Genomic DNA, 16,955 nt, shown 5'->3' with positions numbered 1-16,955 from the left:
TGAACATCACAACCAGCGAGGTGAATATGACAGCACGATGTCCAATGGCAATTACCCTCTTACTGGACTACGACTCTCTCCTGATGGGCAGGAGGTCTTTAAAGCGCACAGGGTGACGGCCCTTAGTTTTCTCCGTGATCTCATCCTGGTATACAGGGATAGCTTTGCAGCATCGATAAAGCATAGATAAGCTGACAACCCCCTTCAGAACCCTCCTTTCGTGGCACTACATTACCATAGCAGTGATCCTTTCTGGCATCCCTGGGTTTCACAACACACAGTAACTAGTGGCTGATTGGTGTGGCAGTCCAGTCCTCTCTGTGGCCCTCACCTGGCATACAGGGGTAGAACAGCGCACACAAATAGACAACCTGATTGGCATGCTGATCTCAACAGACTTTAATCTCACACTTCGCTCCTGGATCCTTTCAGAAAGACCCCCACTGGTCCTTGCTCCTTCCAGTCAATCTCCTCCTCCTCATAGGGTCCACTGGTCAGGCAAAAGCGGGTGTACCTGGCACCAGACTGTAGCTGCATGTTCTTGATTCTCCTGGGCGGTGTAGCCTCACCCAGCATCAGAAACTGGCAGACCTGGTCACAAACGGCAGAACATGTGCTAAGCTTCTTCAAGCTGATACACATCATACACATGCTTGCCCTATTGTTGCCGCCCCACCGCCGAAAACGCCTCGCCACGACACAACCAACGCCTAGCCAGCGGCGCCCACTCGGAGCTCGTGGACACGGGTAGACTGCCGCGGTGCGCATCGACTCGGCGGACCCTTGTAAAACTATCGGGTCTTGACGGATCTTGCCAGGAGCATAAGAACTGCGGCATTGCGGCGGGAAAAAGGGCCGCAGAAGCCGTCGGAAACCTCGAGAAGCAGGATATAACAATATAGGCGTCTCCGAAGTCTGAGAGATCAGATAGCAGGAGAAGGTGGAGCCGACAGCCCCCTGGAGCTGGAAGGAGGAGAAGGCTGAAAAGGAAAGTGATTAAGAGCACTACAGGTGACAATCCCATAACCTGGTGCCGCATTGCCGGAGTGCCTTCCCCGCTGAAGTAAGGAAGTAAGGAAGAGGCTCACAGCCTCAGCATACCAAACTGAGAACAGAGCACAGAACTTAAACACAAACTGGCAGGCACGGCGGGATAAAGGCACAACAGAGGCAAGTGTATGAATGATTGCAGAGCCCTAAAGTTTCCCTAAGTATCCAGTAATTGTTAAACATGACTGATTAAGGGGACTGTTAAGGAGAGGAAAAAAGCAAGAAGCGTATTAATATCAGAGCACATGGATAAATTGGAGCATACAAGGGAGATTTAAAAAAAATATATATTTGATATACTTACTGTACGAGAGCTATGGTGCCAAAAAGGAAGCATAAAACTCGTAAGGAGCCCACGGAGCAAAGCCCCGGGAGAAGAGAGCTCTCCGTGGAGATTAGGACCCTAGGAGAGAGCCAGGAGAGCCTGGCGAGCCCCAGAGAAAGGGCTAAAGGAGTACCTCAAAAGATAAAAAATAAAAAAGCCACTAAAGAGATCATGCAAGAAAACAAGAGAAATGTATCAGCCTCTAAATCAATAAAGGACTTTGTAGGCAAACACTATAAAAGATTAGATGCATTTACGAAGTCCATGGAAGTAGAAGCAGGGCAGCAGAATGGGAATGGCACAGTAGAACTCTGCAAAGAATTATTGGAGGCATCATACCTGATAAATCATTCCCTCCTTAGTCAAAACGAACTAACAACAGCACAGTGACTGTCTTCATCCCCAAAATTATTCTCGCTGCAGGTGCAGGAACCAGAGTTTCAGACGTAATTGAGAATAATAATGAAGGGTCGAGCACTGACTGAGGGGATGCGTCAGACACAACAGCATTACGGTCAAAAGCGAATAGAAATCAAATGCAGCAGGAAACACCGAGAATTGAAAAAATAGACGATCCCAAGGGGAATAGTCTAAAAGACCTAGATATCTCTGCTACCCCTTCTTCTTCAATGATGGATTTACTGTTGATGCTTCAGAAAACCCTGCAGGGGATATTAGAAGTCACAATGTTAAATAACTGGGTCCTGAAAACGCAAAAGATATACTTACAAAAGATTGAGGAGGAACTGCAAGGAATTAGAGATCTAATGCCTTTTATGAGGTGACAAGTATCAGACCCACAGTCTACAGAACAGAATGGGAGCATAGAAACAATAGAAATCCCACATAGTGTATATATATATATCTAAATGCCCGATGCTGATAAAAAGAAGAGGAGAACATTCTAGATACAGTTTCATGAACCATAGGGGTCAACTAAAAAGAAAGACACGCAGAAAGAGAAAAGCAAAAGCAGAAAAAAGGGAAAGAAATAGGCAAAAGGAGGAAGAGCTTAACTTAAAATTTCCCCCACTGATAACGTTACCTGCTAAGACCCCTAGAGATGAGGGTAAGAGGAACGGCCCCAATAACCAAGTAAAGAAAAGTATTAGTAAGGGACTAAGTAAGAAGCAACTAAAATTAAAACCCGTACTAAAACAAATTAAAGCGGGACACAATATACAAACACGGAAGAATCAAAACCAAGAAAAAGCTGCCCAGCAACGAGGTAAAATAGAAGTAAAAAGCAAACTGGGGGAAGCTGTGTGGAAGAACACTGGGCAGCTGGGTATAGCATCCCCTAAGACAGGAAAGGAGGTAGGGAGAAATAGGTGGCTGTACTTTGAACCCGATCAACCTGAAAAAAAGGGGAAAAAACAAGGAAGATTCTACCTTTAAATAGGTCCCAACTCCTATACTCATTTTCAAAATGCCCAAGTCTGAGGGGTATAGGAACAAAAGACTTGAGTCAGGTAGGATTTATAGAAAATACAAAGGGAAAGGAAATTACAAGAGTTCTAGTTTACTCAGATCTGGTAAGATTGGCAATTTGGAAAGCGGAGAGTGAGATACAGCAGGAAGGTATACGGTTAATACCAGAAAGAGAATTGAAGAGAAATATCCAACTAGGCAGTGGCTTCCTAAAATGCCATGCAGGACTCGGTAAGAGACAGGTGAGGTTACCGGAGGAGAATGAAGAGGGGGCAGGTATTCTGAATATAGATGTTAACAACTCAGCAATCGATAACTCTTCGGGTAACGAGTCAAAGAAGTAGCCCTGCAGGCCCCTCTCAGTGGTATAAGGAAGGTACGGAAGAAGATGGAGGTTTAAGTGAGGTGGAATAGGATGAGGGGGTGTCGCATAGCCTTAATTTCCTATCCTGGAATATAAACGGTCTTGGAGAGATAACAAAACAAGAATGTTTAAATAAGCTAGCAAAGAATGTGGAAATGATGTGTCTGCAAGAAACTTGGCTATGCGACGAAACCACAAAATTTGACGGCTTCCTCCAGCTTCATCGGCCAAGAAAAAAAAGTTTGGGAGTCTGGCAGGTGGGATTATGACCCTCCTGTCTACAAAAGTAGCAAAGAATGTGACATTATTAAATGTAAAATGTAAATGTCTACTCGTATGTAGGTTATATCAGCTGATTTTAGACAAAAAAATATGAAAGTGTAATTGTCATAACTGTATATATGCAATGGGGGGACACCAAGGAATATGGAATTGAGTTGGAGCATTTTAAAGAAGATATAGATTCTTTATGTGCAAAGTATGGTTCAGATATATTTTTTATTATGGAGGATTTTAACCATAAATTTAACCCAAAGAAGGTAGATCTCTGGCACAGGGAAATTTTGGAGGCATATGAAATGAAACAAGCAACCTTTCCAGCTGGCAAACCCCAAAGATAGGATAAAGCATTGGGAAAATATTTAGGGATAAAGATGGCAGACTAGAATCAGATTGCCCAGCAAAGAAAACATTTAAAATAGGCACACACAATTGCCCAATAGACTATGTCTTTATGTTTGCCTGGAACTTTTCTCTTATAAAGGGGTTTAAGATACTCTGAAAGGAAGGTAGTGATCATAACCCCCTGCAGTTGGAGATTCAAGGGGGAAACCCGAAACCCCTAGATAAAGTAATCTTACAACAAGTTGAGTATCCTAAAAGAGTGACTACTAGACTAACGGATGAATACATAGAAAAATTAGGTAAACTACAAAAGAAGGTAGCTTTGGGAGATGTCTGGGCAGAATCTGGAATGGTACGAGGAAAAAATAGATCAAGTGGTGCAATGCCTTCGAATTTAATTAAAAAAAGATAAAACAAATTAACATACAATCCCAGTAAGACAACCTAAATGGTTCTCTGTAGAATGTCTAAAGAAAAAGAGAGATAAGGAAAGTAACAAGAAGCATTAGCGTAAAGTATGACCTGAAGAGACAAACATATCTTAAAAAAATGAAAAGAGAATATAAAAAGTTAATTACTAATGCAAAAAGAGCCTATAAAGATAAATGCTGGGAAAACCTTCTGGAATCTATTGAAACGAAGAATATACATCAGTTCTGGAAGCTGGTACAAGCAGCAGCTGACCACCCTGTGGGGGCAACGAATTGTGTGGTAGAAGAGGTTGCATGGGAGAAGTATCTGAAGGAATTGTACAGCCCTTGTAGAGAATTAGAAGAAGAAGAGCCCCAGTTTTGGCAAGGGCTAATAGAAGAACTACAACTAGACATCACAGAATCAAATGTAAAAAATACAATAGCTAAACTAAAGTTAACAAGAGCAGCAGGATCAGAGAACCTCCCAGCAATTATAATAAAGACACAGTTGAATTGGTGTGCAAGTTTTTTATCTCATATGTTTCTGGCAATCCTAGACGTAGGGAAAATACCTAAGAATTGGAAGGGGGCAGTAATAAGACCAGTCCATAAAAAGGGCAATATGAACGCACCACAAAACTATAGATTAATTAACTTGCTAGACATAGGGGAAAAAGTGTTTGCAAAAATAATACTGAATATACTAAAGGACTGGGTCGAGCAGTTTTCAATTGTACCAGTCAAACAGACGGCCACTCCATGGTCGATCATTGCTGCACCTTGTGGGCAGTGGCACGTAAGTCAATAGAACAAAATGGTAAGCTGTGCTGCTGTTTCGTTGACTTTCGAGCTGCTTTTGATTCAGTTGACCAGAACTGTCTTTGGTAGACTTTAGTAAACAAAAATATCCCCGAAGATTTGCTGGCCATAATAAAAGAGCTACATAGCGGAAACTGGGCACAGGTAATTAGAGATACAGGAGGATCCTTGACGCCAGAAATAGCAATTGAGAATGGTCTTAGACAGTGCTGTGTGCTGGCCCCCCTGCTCTTTGCTATATTTTTAGCTGATTTACCTGCAACCCTAGAGGTCGAAAGAAGTGCAAGCCCGAGAATGGATGGCAAGAAAGTGTCTTGCCTATTGTATGCAGACGATCTGGTGATATTGGATCAGACTGAAATTGGCCTCCAAAGGAAGTTAAATGGTTTTATAGACTACTGTGATGAAAATGTTTTAACTGTAAATATGGAAAAAACAAAAATGTTATGCTTTGGGAAAAGAGATACTAGATTTAATTGGTGTTTAGGAGCCTTGAAATTGCGAACGGTGAATGAATACCAATATCTCGAGTTGTGGTTTGACAGTACCTTGAAGTGGCACAGTCATTTAGAAGGGCAGAAAGCTAAAGCCTTTACATCGATCTGTGGTTTGAAAAAATGTAACAGTGATTATGGAGACATGTCCGACAGACCGTTTTTAAAGACCTTTAGTGCAATGATACTCCCACAAGTACAACATGGAGCAGAAATCCTTTATCTAAGTGGCAAACAAGATTGGGATTTAGAGGAAGTGAAGTGTCTGAAAGCATTGCTGACACTACCAAGCTTGTCGATAATCCAGGCAACAAGAACCGAGATAGGCACAATTGCCTGGAGCAAACAGTCTCAAATGATTTAATTAGATTTTGGAAACAACCGGATACAGAGACAGGCCAGAAGGTATCACAATGGTGCAGAAAGTAGATCCAATCTAGTAGCTAAAATGGACTAGGAAGGCAAGGAAGAAATTATTGGCCAATGAGAATATAAAGGTGAAAATCTGCCAGGGATCACTGCACGTAGAATTCACTAAGAGTGATCTTAGAAACCGTGGACAAGAAGTTTCTAGAAGGGCTGATATAGAATATCTGAGTATGAAAAAATCTGTACAATTTATGAAGGAATCATGGTTAAATGAAACTTGGTTCCCCTACTTGACTATCTTACCTAACCATTGGAATAGCCAGGAGATTATAAGAATAAGAATTGGTATAAATACCTGGCTGGTAAATGAGGAATTAAAAGCAGAAATGTAACATCATGATAGATCCTGTAAATGTACACTGGGACATATTGCACATTTTGTTAGACTGTGTAACAGTACTAGGCCAGCGTAAATGATACCTTCGTCCAATATTTTTAAAATATGATAAAAGGCTACGGACTCAGGCGGCAGTTTTACTTACAGAAATACCTAATCTTGAGATAGCAATTGCACTGGGGAACTATATGAAAGCAATTAAAAGCTTCCCCAGGGAGGATTATCCGTCATTTTTAGAGATTTTAAATCTGTCTTAATTTTTGTACTAGGTTTAATAGAAATTTTCAAATTAGATGAATTGCGTATATTTTTTAGAGAGTGTATTAAATTATACATAATTCTTATAGTGAGTTGTGTCCCCTGTGCAGAAAAATCAGTATTGTTACTCCATTTTTGACAGCCTACCAACTTTTTAGTGCTGAGAATGTATAAATTGTGCTGTTTTATCAATTATAATTGGTTCTACAACTGTTTAAAGACCAAGGTCTAAATAAACATTGCTTTTGACTTTGGCATCTTCAGTTTGACAAAATGGGAGTCTCAAGCACCCTTTCAGTTTGTTTCCAGATAAAATTCTGATTTAGTGTCTCTGTCTTTGATGTTCGTGTTCTGGTGGTTGCCCATTTTGAAGCGTCCACTCCTTAGTTGTGCTCTTCCTCAAGAGAGTAGTCTATCACAGCAGGACAGTCTCCAATCTTAATAGCCCCAAACATAGGCCATGGGAGTGATTAGTGGTTCAAACCTGGATTCCATCCTCGGTGAGGTGTGCATCAAAAGGTTACACATGGGCAACAGCCCTCCCCTTTATGATTCTCTTATTAGCCCCATCTCCTCTCTCAGATGTGCCAAGGCTCCTTCGACCAGTGCAATCTCCCAGAATCAAGAGAGCCTCTTTTGAAGGACTGAAGAGACTGCATCGAGTGTGCTCCACCCAGCTCTCAGGAATATTGATTTCACAAATCTGTCTGTGGGATCCTCTACCTCCATATGCTCCTACAGCCACTAAGGTGTTGACAGTATGTAACCCACTGGCCCCGAGCCTCTGTACCCTCCCACACTAGACGGCATCTTTGGTACTACACACATTCACAAGTGTAGCATCCCATGTGCTGCGCCTATGGCTACTCAGGCATACCAGTGCACTGTGTGTAGACGAGCATGCAGGCCTCCTGGTACTGCCACATGGGCGCAAACACACTAACTTGCGCTGTGTAGAAACATGTGCATTACTAAATGGCATTCTGTCACCATGTGTTTGAGCTGCTTAACTCCTTGGAAGGGCAGTAGCCCTTCATGGTTATGAGGGAACGCTTTGTGTTTAATCAGACTGCAATCCATGAGACAGTCCTAGGTCATAGCGCACACGGATGATTCGTGTTCACTCATCACCAAATATTGTTACCAATGTTCAATATATCACCGCAGCTGGGGCATTCAGGGCAGAGATACACATCTATCACCCTGCAAGAGGCTTTTCCATCCCAACATATATACATATATGTAAATATAATTTTTAACCTTCAAATGAAACATCAGAAACTGATTGCACTTACCTGCTCAAATAAAAGCTCTCAGGGAAACAAAAGAGATGCTACACAAGCTAACAACTGAATATTATTGGATTTCCAAAGGTTGAAAATTACATCTATGCCACCCAAATACACCCAGCCGAGCAGTAGTCAGCTACAAACGCTCTCTAAACCCTCTCCACTCCTTTGGTGGGAATGCTATGTTATGTTATGTTATGTAAAAGTATTTGTAAAGCGCGACTACCACCTGACAGTTTCTTGGTGCTGTGAACATGTGAAGGCAGATCAGAGGGGGACTCAGTTGTGTGCTTTACAAAACAGATGAGTTTTGAGAAGGGACCTAAAAAGGGGGTAAGAAACAGTGAGCCTAAATTCTAAAGGGAGTGCATTTCAGAAGGAAGGGGCCAAGAAGGAGAATCTGAGCCCACCATGTTTCTTACGCTTAAAAGCGGGGATATTAAGTAGGGCAAGATGGGAAGAACGAAGGTTGCGGGAGGGAACGTAGTGGTGAAGAAGGGAAGAAATTAAAAGAGGGCCAAGGCCAGCTAAGGCTTTGAAGATGATACAGCCTAGTTTAAAGTAGCAGCGTTCTGCTACCGGGAGCCAATGAAGGGTCTTCAGCAGGGGCGCACATGCTGATGCCTGGGCTGATGGAAAATTAGCCGTGCAGCCTGATTCTGAACCAGCTGTAGGCGATTCAGTTGATAGGTGGGAATGCCAACATAGAGAGAATTGGCGTAGTCAATTCTAGAGATGACCAACGCCAAAAGGGTCAGGGTGAGGGCATAAGTAGTGGGGAAACGGGCAATTTTACGAATTTTTCGTAAATGAAAAAAACTAGAAGAAACTACAACATTGATCTGGGGCTTCATCGAAAGATCGTTACTGATGATCACCCCAAGACTTTTTTTCTGAGTTTGTGGGGAGGGGGGGAAGACCCAAACTTGTTGGCCAAAAGTGAGGCCTCCAGGGGTTAGAGGCACCCCCGATAAGAACCAGCTCGGTCTTATCGGGGTTAAGTTTGAGGTGGTTAGCCCCCATCCAGTCACTGATGTGACGTAGGGTAGGCTGAAAATTATAAACAGATTGTTCTGAGGAGTTAATATCAAAAATCAGCTGAATGTCATCCGCATAATTGAATGCTGTGACCTTGCTGTTTCGTAAGGACTGGATAAGAGGGGTCAGGTATAAATTAAAAAGGAGAGGGGAAAGAGAAGAGCCCTGTGGGACACCACATGTCATCCCAACTTTCTCCGCGGAGAACTGGGAGAGACGAACAGCCTGGTAACGATTGCTCAAAAAGGAGCGGACCCAGTTAAGGGCCGATCCCTGGATGCCGGCTTCTCTGACACGGTCGATCAGGATCTTATGGTCGACCGTGTCAAAGGCGGCCGACAAGTCCAGGAGCACCAAGGCCTGACTAATGTTATAGTCGGCTCCCCTCCACAGCTCCTCCATCACTGAGAGGATGACCGACTCAGTGGAGTGGGCGGGTCTAAAGCCCGCCTGTTGGGAATCGAGGAACTGCGAGCGCTCGATAAAGAGGCTCAGGGAGTTGTGACATGGGACTCAAGGACTTCACTAAGATAGGGGAGTAAAGAAATAGGGCGAAAGTTACTCATAACTAAAGGATCTGCGTTGGGTTTTTTGATAATAGGTACCACCTCAGCGACTTTAAAAGAGCTGGGGACCAGGCCCAGTTTAAGAGAGTTATTCAGGAGTGTCAAAGGGGGAGGGGCAGGCGGAGAAAGCCTCACGCAAAACACAAGGGGGACAGCAGTCGGTGGGGGAGCCAGAAGCCACTTTATTCAGAAGAGTGAAAAACTCATTTTCTGTAATCGGGGGTATCTGAGTAATCAGTTGGGGGTTGGGGATACCAAGGGTGACAGCAGGAGTGGGAGGGTCAGGGGTGACAGGGGGGCAGATGCTATTTTTAATTTTTCTAATTTTTTCGATGAAAAACTGATTGAGGGAGTCACAGAGCTCCTGGGAAGGGAGGGGTCTAATGGTGACCCTATCTGGATGTGACAACTCCTCAACAATAGAGAAGATGTCTTTGGCTTTAGAAGCTGAATCAACAATCTTCTTTGAAAAATAGACAGTTTTTGCTTGCAGGATGGCTAGTTTATACTCTTTAAGCTGAGTCGTGAATGCCGACTTTTTATCAGCGGCATAATCTCGGCGACAACACCGTTCAGCCTGCCTTTCAGTTCCTCAGAGAACCATCTTTGTGCGTCGTGAGGACGCTTGAGTCTGATCTGTTTGAAGGGGGCTACAGTGTTGCAGGCTAATTCAAGCCAACAATTTAGGCCAGAGGCCTGGGCGTCTAAAGAGTCACAATCAGGAGGGGCAAAGGCTCTAAGTAAGGATACAAATCCGCTAAGGTCGGCTCTGTTCCAGTTCCTGGCTGAGAGATTACCCTCTAGTGTCCGACTGGTGTTCGACCCAATGATAAAAGAAAAGGTGATAATAAAATGGTCCGACCAAAGGCAAGGAAGAATACAGGGAATGGAGATATCTAGGTTGACAGTCCATACCTGGTCAAATATGTTGCCTTTTACATGGGTAGCCGAAGTAATATGTTGGAAACAATTAATGCCCGTCAAAAGATCAGAAAAGGCCAAGGAACACGCACTCTCTTTATCATCGGTGGGCCAATAGTTAAAATCCCCCAAAATTAAAACTTTGGAGTAGTTGATAACCGATTGAGAGAGCATGTCACCGAACCTAGATGGAAAGTTGGGCATATGCTGAGGGGGTCGGTAAACCAGGACTCAAATAACAGGTACAGCTGGAGATTCAAGTTTAAGGACAAGACAATCGACCAAGGGAATATCGTCCACAGCCAATGAGGAAAAACGGGTGGGGTGCTTGATGATAGCTGCCACCCCACCACCCGGTTTGCCTGAGACCCTATTAGCCTGGAGAATGTAGTAACCTGGCGGGGTCGCAACAAGGATGTCCGGGAAGGATTCCTCATTGAGCCATGTCTCTGTGATAAATAACAGGTCGGGTTTGTCAGAATCCAAGAGTTGAAATATTTCCAGCTGATGCTTGGGCAGGGAGCGAGTGTTCAAATATCACACAGTAAACTCAGAGTTAGCAGTCTTTTTAGTGAGGGAGGGGGGGGATCCGAGCACGGTGAGGTGCATAGAGGGGGTTCCATGGCCCGAGGAGAAGCGACCTCAGGAAAGGCCCATCTAGGACAAAGCAGCCCCAGTGAGTTGAGTGTGGACTGAGTGGTAAAACTAAGGGGCCAATGGGCATGCAGGTGAGTCAATTCGAGGGCAGAATACCTGGCAGAAAGGGCAGAGTGGGGTGCCCCTTGCCCCGGCTGGCCGCGGACGGGCGCAGACGGGCATACCTTAGGCGCACCTTTGGTGTGCCGTCCGCGCGCCCGGTGTGCCGTCCGCGCGCCCGGTGTGCCGTCCGCGCGCCCGCTGCGCTCGTCCGCTGCGCGGCCGAGTAACTATCTCTCCCATATAGGGACCCAGGAAGTGACGCAGCAAGGGGGAGGAGTCGCGTCCCTCCGTTCAATCGGCACGAAATCGCCGTGACGGACCAGGGACCAAACAGGTAAGTGCAGAGGGGGAGAGGGTATTTTAAAATACAAGTTAGCACCAAACACAAAAGAATATAAAACACTAGAAGTTAGACGGTTATTAAGTCAACCGCGCTAACGCCTGACATTCGGTTAAAAAATAAAGCATAACTCGCCAACCAGAGTCATTATTACTGCTCCGTCCTTGAAAATACCCTACACTTATTTTTCAATCTCACTCCATACTTCACATTCACCCGTGATGACATCAAGGTTCAACACCACACCTATATGCTTTTTATAAAAATAAAAAAAAAATTCCTTTATTCATGAATCAAATCTCTTCTGAAAACAAGTAGTTAGATTATATAGTAAGAACGCACTAATGAAATACCAAAACAGCAACATTTAAAATACATTACAACTTTTAAGAATCCATCATTGTGTTGTCCTTTCTGGTAGAGGGGAGGAGCTCTATTCCTCAATGCAAGACAACTCATTGCACAAACATATAGACATAGACAAGGAGAGTACAGTAGACAGTCACATATGTATTTGCAATCACTAAGGTACCACCCTCTAATATTTTCAGAAAAGGGGGGCATCTCTTTATAGATATGTTTCTTTTCAAATGTTTTAGGAGAGAAACAACAATAGCCTAATGTTGTACTAATTGGCACAAGAAACCCATTTTGTTTTCAGAGACACTCTTGGGACTGGGAGTTTACTATAATCTTCACATAGGCATCGGGGAAACTGTAGAGTCATTAAAGAAATATGTAAAAAAAAAAAAAAAAAAAAGAGCCCTTGGATAAATATATATAGCAATCGTGAAGATATAGGTAGGAAATTGGGAGAAGTTGGGTGCTTTTATCTTTAGAAAACAAACCAGGTTAAAATGGCAATACTGGTAACAAAATGAAACCAGGCTGGTTCACAACCATTGGTCATGGCGGAGCTGATCTAAATACGAGTCTGGGAAGAGGAAGACAGACATGTTCCAATAAATGAAAGGTACGAGCACGAATGAGGGGGCTATGAATTAGTCTGTAAACAACAATAACTTTTAAAATTAGTTTTATATGAATGAATAACCGAAAGAGAGGTAAAAAATACCTTGCTTGTGTCATGTAGGTTTTCATATTGAAGAAGTAGAGGACGACCGCTGCATCTGAGTCCTGGCAGGTACGGACATGAATGGGGGGCTCTGAAACAGTTTATGGACATAGGGAGACACTATCTTATACAACTCAACAATTGATCCACGGTTAAATATATTTTGTCCTTCTGTCATTTAGGCTTTTATATATACAAATGGAAGAGTCTTGTTTCCACCTAAGACTAGGGAAACACAGGCCATAAATAAAAAGGACCAATGCTACTTGAATTATATGGTACATGAAGAACTTGTTTTGTTTCCGTATCACGATAACTATAAGGTATGAAAATTGATGAGGGAGATATATGGACAATAGATAAAAAATATGAAAATAAACTTGTTTGAATCTCCCGCTATTTCAGACATCTCTATGGGTCTACTTTTTATTGGGACCAAATGCGAGTAACAGAACATGTGACTAGAATGCACGTGTAGCACTAAGATTGAAAAGTGAGTGCCTCCCCCTTTTCTGAAGAAAATTTCTATTGAAACATGAGGTCTAACACCCTTTGGGAGACTCCATCTGCTTCTTTATGTCTCTTAGAGTTTTTGACTATCAGTATCCTCATTCTTTAATGAAGGAATGTGTGATTTGTGAAGTGGATATAAGTAAAAAGTCATGAATGGATGATTGTGGTCTCAGATATTGAATTATATGGAAGTCCCGAGACATGACGGTGGGAACACCTATTAAAGCAAAGGGATATTAGGATGTAGTAGAAGAAAAAAAAGTGAATTTTTGGAATAGAATGAGATTTTTGAGCTATAGGATTGAAACTAGACATTACGATAAAATTGAATGTGGAGGAGAGAATGTTTTAAAAAAAATTAAAATTATGTATTTTTAAATGCAGGAATATCTTAGGTTTATCTTTTTTTATGTTTTTTCTTTATATAGGCGATTCTGTTTTTAATTAGACTATGGGAGAATTGTATTTATCAGGAAGGAGGTGGCCTTGAACACTGGGTAACCACCAAAATTCATTGATGTATAATTTGCGCCAAATCTGGATGACATTGAAGAACAGAGTAGATATTAATGATTTGATGATACTCTCTTACACGAACAATGATCCAGAAAGATTGGTGATTGTAAAGACACATGTGACTGTCTACTGTACTCTCCTTGTTTATGTCTATATGTTTGTGCAATGAGTTGTATTGTGGAATAGAGCTCATCCCCGCTACCATAAAGGAGTACACATTGATGGATTCTTAAATGTTTTAATGTATTTTAACTATTGTGGTTTTGGTATTGCATTATTGGGTTTTTACCATATAATCTAACTACTGGTTTTCAGATGAGATTTGATACATGAATAAAGGAATAATTATTTTTTATATAAAAAAAACATATACATGTGGTGTTGAACCTTTATGTCATCGGGGGTGAATGCGAAGTAAGGAATGAGATTGACACATAAGTGTGGGTATGTTTGAGTTTTGAGAGAGAGGCCCAACGGGAACTCCTAACATGACTTAATTGTTTGCAAATGCAGCATTTAAAAATATCTTATGGGGTTAAACACCTATGTAGATAACTTTGTATGCCCAGTAAATGTTAGGGAGTAATTATAATAATGGTAATACAGCTCTGATGGTTAAAGCACTTGCTGGAGAGATCTGTGTTTTGTGTAGTCACAGTTTTGACTCAAATTAGCATAGAGGGTTAATTTGTGTCCTGCAAAGCACATTGCATTACATGCAGATATATGACAGATTATTATGTTAAGTAGATTGGTGAGCCACTGCCTTTGACACAGAAAATCTTTCATTACTTGCAGTTCATAAATTGCAATCTAAGACATATCTGCATGCAAACAGCAAGACATGGGTTTTTTCTCAATCTGTTATAAGGCTGCCAAAAAGGGTATCTTTGCGTAGTAATAAAGGACAACACCAGCACTGTGTTACATTTTAAATCCTGACGTTGTGGTTCTCCCGGGCACACAATCTTATCATTATAATCCCCAACAGTAAAGACGATGTGTGACTCCTACACCTTGAAACCCTCTTTGTCTTAGGTAACATCCTGTACATTGCTTAACACTACACAATTGTGTAATTTATTGTCAATGTATAATGTGCTCATGTGATGTACACCTGACACCCTACAAGGGATGAGCAGTGCTATAAAAATATTAAATTAAATTAAAAAATCTCATTGTTATTTAAATTGGTATTTGTGTAAATTCTCATACATTACATTCTTTCAGAGCATGCATATCTCTTACATATAGGAGTTGCACACAGTCAAAAAACCTTCCTTCGAATTTCTTAAATACGGCCTTTGTTTCCTCATTGCATTGTTATCTAGGTGTTAGGCTGCAGACAGTGCCCAGCTAGGTATCTATTGCAACAAAAGGAGGTATGATGGCCCTTTAAATTGCCTGTCGTTTAGTGTCCAAACGGGAAGAGAAAATAAAAAAATCCCTTCACCACCAGCACACTGCCTCTCTGAGAAGACAACATACGGGTGCTGATGAATTGTGTCCCAGTGTTGGCAAATTACATCTGGACCAACTAAGCATTTTTCACAGAGGCCAGACTGACCCCTGTTCCGGCTGAATAATAGCTGGCGGATTGGGGAATCGGATGGTCTTCCCACTTCATTTCAGCACTGATAACCAACTTTACACTATCTCTCGCAGACAACTTTAGACATCTTCAAATATTACACTGGGCATACACTGATGGCATACACTGATGCTTGCAAAAAGGAAAGTCAAGACTGGACTCCCACAGAAACTTTTTCTATGACAGCAGAATTACCTAAAGGCTATCAGACCTCTGAACGGTGTTATTGAGAAATCATCATAGGTACAAGCTTAAATATATCATACAATGGTAGGAAGCTCTTGCTATCAGGAACCTTGAACATAAATGAGACATTATCTAGAGTAGAGCTGAGAAATCCTCTATATGCACATAACACAATGAGAATGTATAAACAAAACAAATGCAATGCACTGACAGTCCACCCCTGTAAGATTAATGGCAATCTTTGGCTCCCCTAACGACTTTTGGAGAGGGTGTGGTGATTGTGGGACTATGTCCCGCATGTGATGGATTTGCCACAAGATCCAGAGCTAATGGACCATGTTTTTATTACAAACAAAATGTTAAAATAATGCACAACTCTTTATAGAGGGCTAGTTAACTTTTTTCCTCCTGTGCTTTATAATAGGAACCATTTTTTTTTACTTGTTATGGGAAGAGCGTATGGTTGTTGAATGTAACAAGTATTGGCAAAGCCTATAGGTCTTGCCTAGGCCAGAGCTATTGGCTTTGCTGATGCGTTTTAGTCATGTTGTAAAACAGCGTGGCTGCTGTTCAGCATGGATAAAGATAGTGGTATGGAGGAGAGTGGCATAGCATGGAGTGGTGTGGAGAGGATTGGTGTGGTGTGGCGAAGAGTGGAGTAGAGTGATGAAGAGTGTCATAGAGTGGCGAAGAGCGGAGCAGAGTGGAGTGTAATGTTGTGGAGTAGAGTGTCTTGGAACAGAGTGGAAGGGCATAGAGTGGAATAAAGTGTCAGAGTAGAGTGTCGTGAAGTGAAATAGAGTGGAGTGGCAGAGAGTGCAGTTGCGTGAAGTGGTATAGAGTGCAGTGTAATTGAGTGGAGTTGCATAGAGTGTAGTGTAGTAGAATTGATTAGAGTGTAGTGTAGTAGAATTGATTAGAGTGTCATAGAGAAGAGTGGCATAGGGTGGGGTAGAGTGGAGTGGATTTGGGTAGAGTAGAGTGGATTGAAGTGGAGTTTCAAAGAGTGGAGGGATCTTTAGTGGAGGGGTGTAATAGGAGTAAAGTTTCTTAGGGTGGTGTGTAGTGGCATTTTCAGGGAACCATCGTATTCGCTGAGCAGCGCTGGCGGCGAGACTGTAATTGAGCCCTTGCGGTTACTTGCACGTCGGCACTGTTGTCATTACCGTTTCCCTTAGCTATTGGGCAGTTGCAAGTAGGCATGCCTTAATCTTAGCATTCAATTAGGATGCACAGAGGGAAATCAGCCAATGCCTATGCTATCTGGTTTATTTTTTCGAGCAAGTCTAGACTGTTGACTACCATAGCTACTGTGTCCTACCGTATCTGGAATGGATAAATCAGTGGAACTTTGAGAGTGCATAAACAAGTCTGCCATTACTGCGACATAGGTGCAGCTTCCATTTGGATACCTTTGGAACTAGATTTCTTGGACTGTGAACATGGCCTGGATGCTGTGCTATTATTTTGGAATGTTGTTTTAGCCTGTTATTTATGGAGTTGTTGTTTTAGTTTATTGATTGTGCAGTTGTTATTTTGACCTGTTGTTCTACTTTGTTATTTTTTCCTTGTTTGCAGGTCGACATGGCAGTAACAACTATGTCTCAGCCTCCGCAATTCTTATATGACTGTGGGGATCCTCTTTTGCTTTGGGCCAAATGGAGGAAACATTTAGAC

The 16,955-nt window shown here is 42.2% G+C and overlaps 2 protein-coding genes across 6 annotated transcripts in view; both read right to left on the bottom strand.

Moving 5' to 3' along the window:
• Positions 1-16,955, bottom strand: part of LOC147732444 (uncharacterized) — a 169,242-nt gene that overhangs the window by 42,606 nt on the left and 109,681 nt on the right. The window contains exon 3 of one of the 3 annotated variants that reach the window (XM_086956969.1): positions 12,473-12,563. The exons of the other annotated variants lie outside the window; for them this stretch is intronic. The gene's annotated coding sequence lies outside the window, so the exon portion shown is untranslated. The remainder of the gene's footprint in view (positions 1-12,472; positions 12,564-16,955) is intronic. 3 annotated transcript variants of the gene reach the window in all.
• LOC147732445 (uncharacterized) overlaps positions 1-16,955 on the bottom strand; it is a 299,986-nt gene that overhangs the window by 272,396 nt on the left and 10,635 nt on the right. The window lies entirely within an intron of this gene.

The sequence above is a fragment of the Lissotriton vulgaris genome, chromosome 2_1, assembly GCF_964263255.1.
Source record: "Lissotriton vulgaris chromosome 2_1, aLisVul1.2, whole genome shotgun sequence".
NCBI classification, from domain to species: domain Eukaryota; kingdom Metazoa; phylum Chordata; class Amphibia; order Caudata; family Salamandridae; genus Lissotriton; species Lissotriton vulgaris.
The sequence above is the reverse complement of the archived record's forward strand: the minus strand, read 5'-3'. Positions and strand labels throughout refer to the sequence as shown.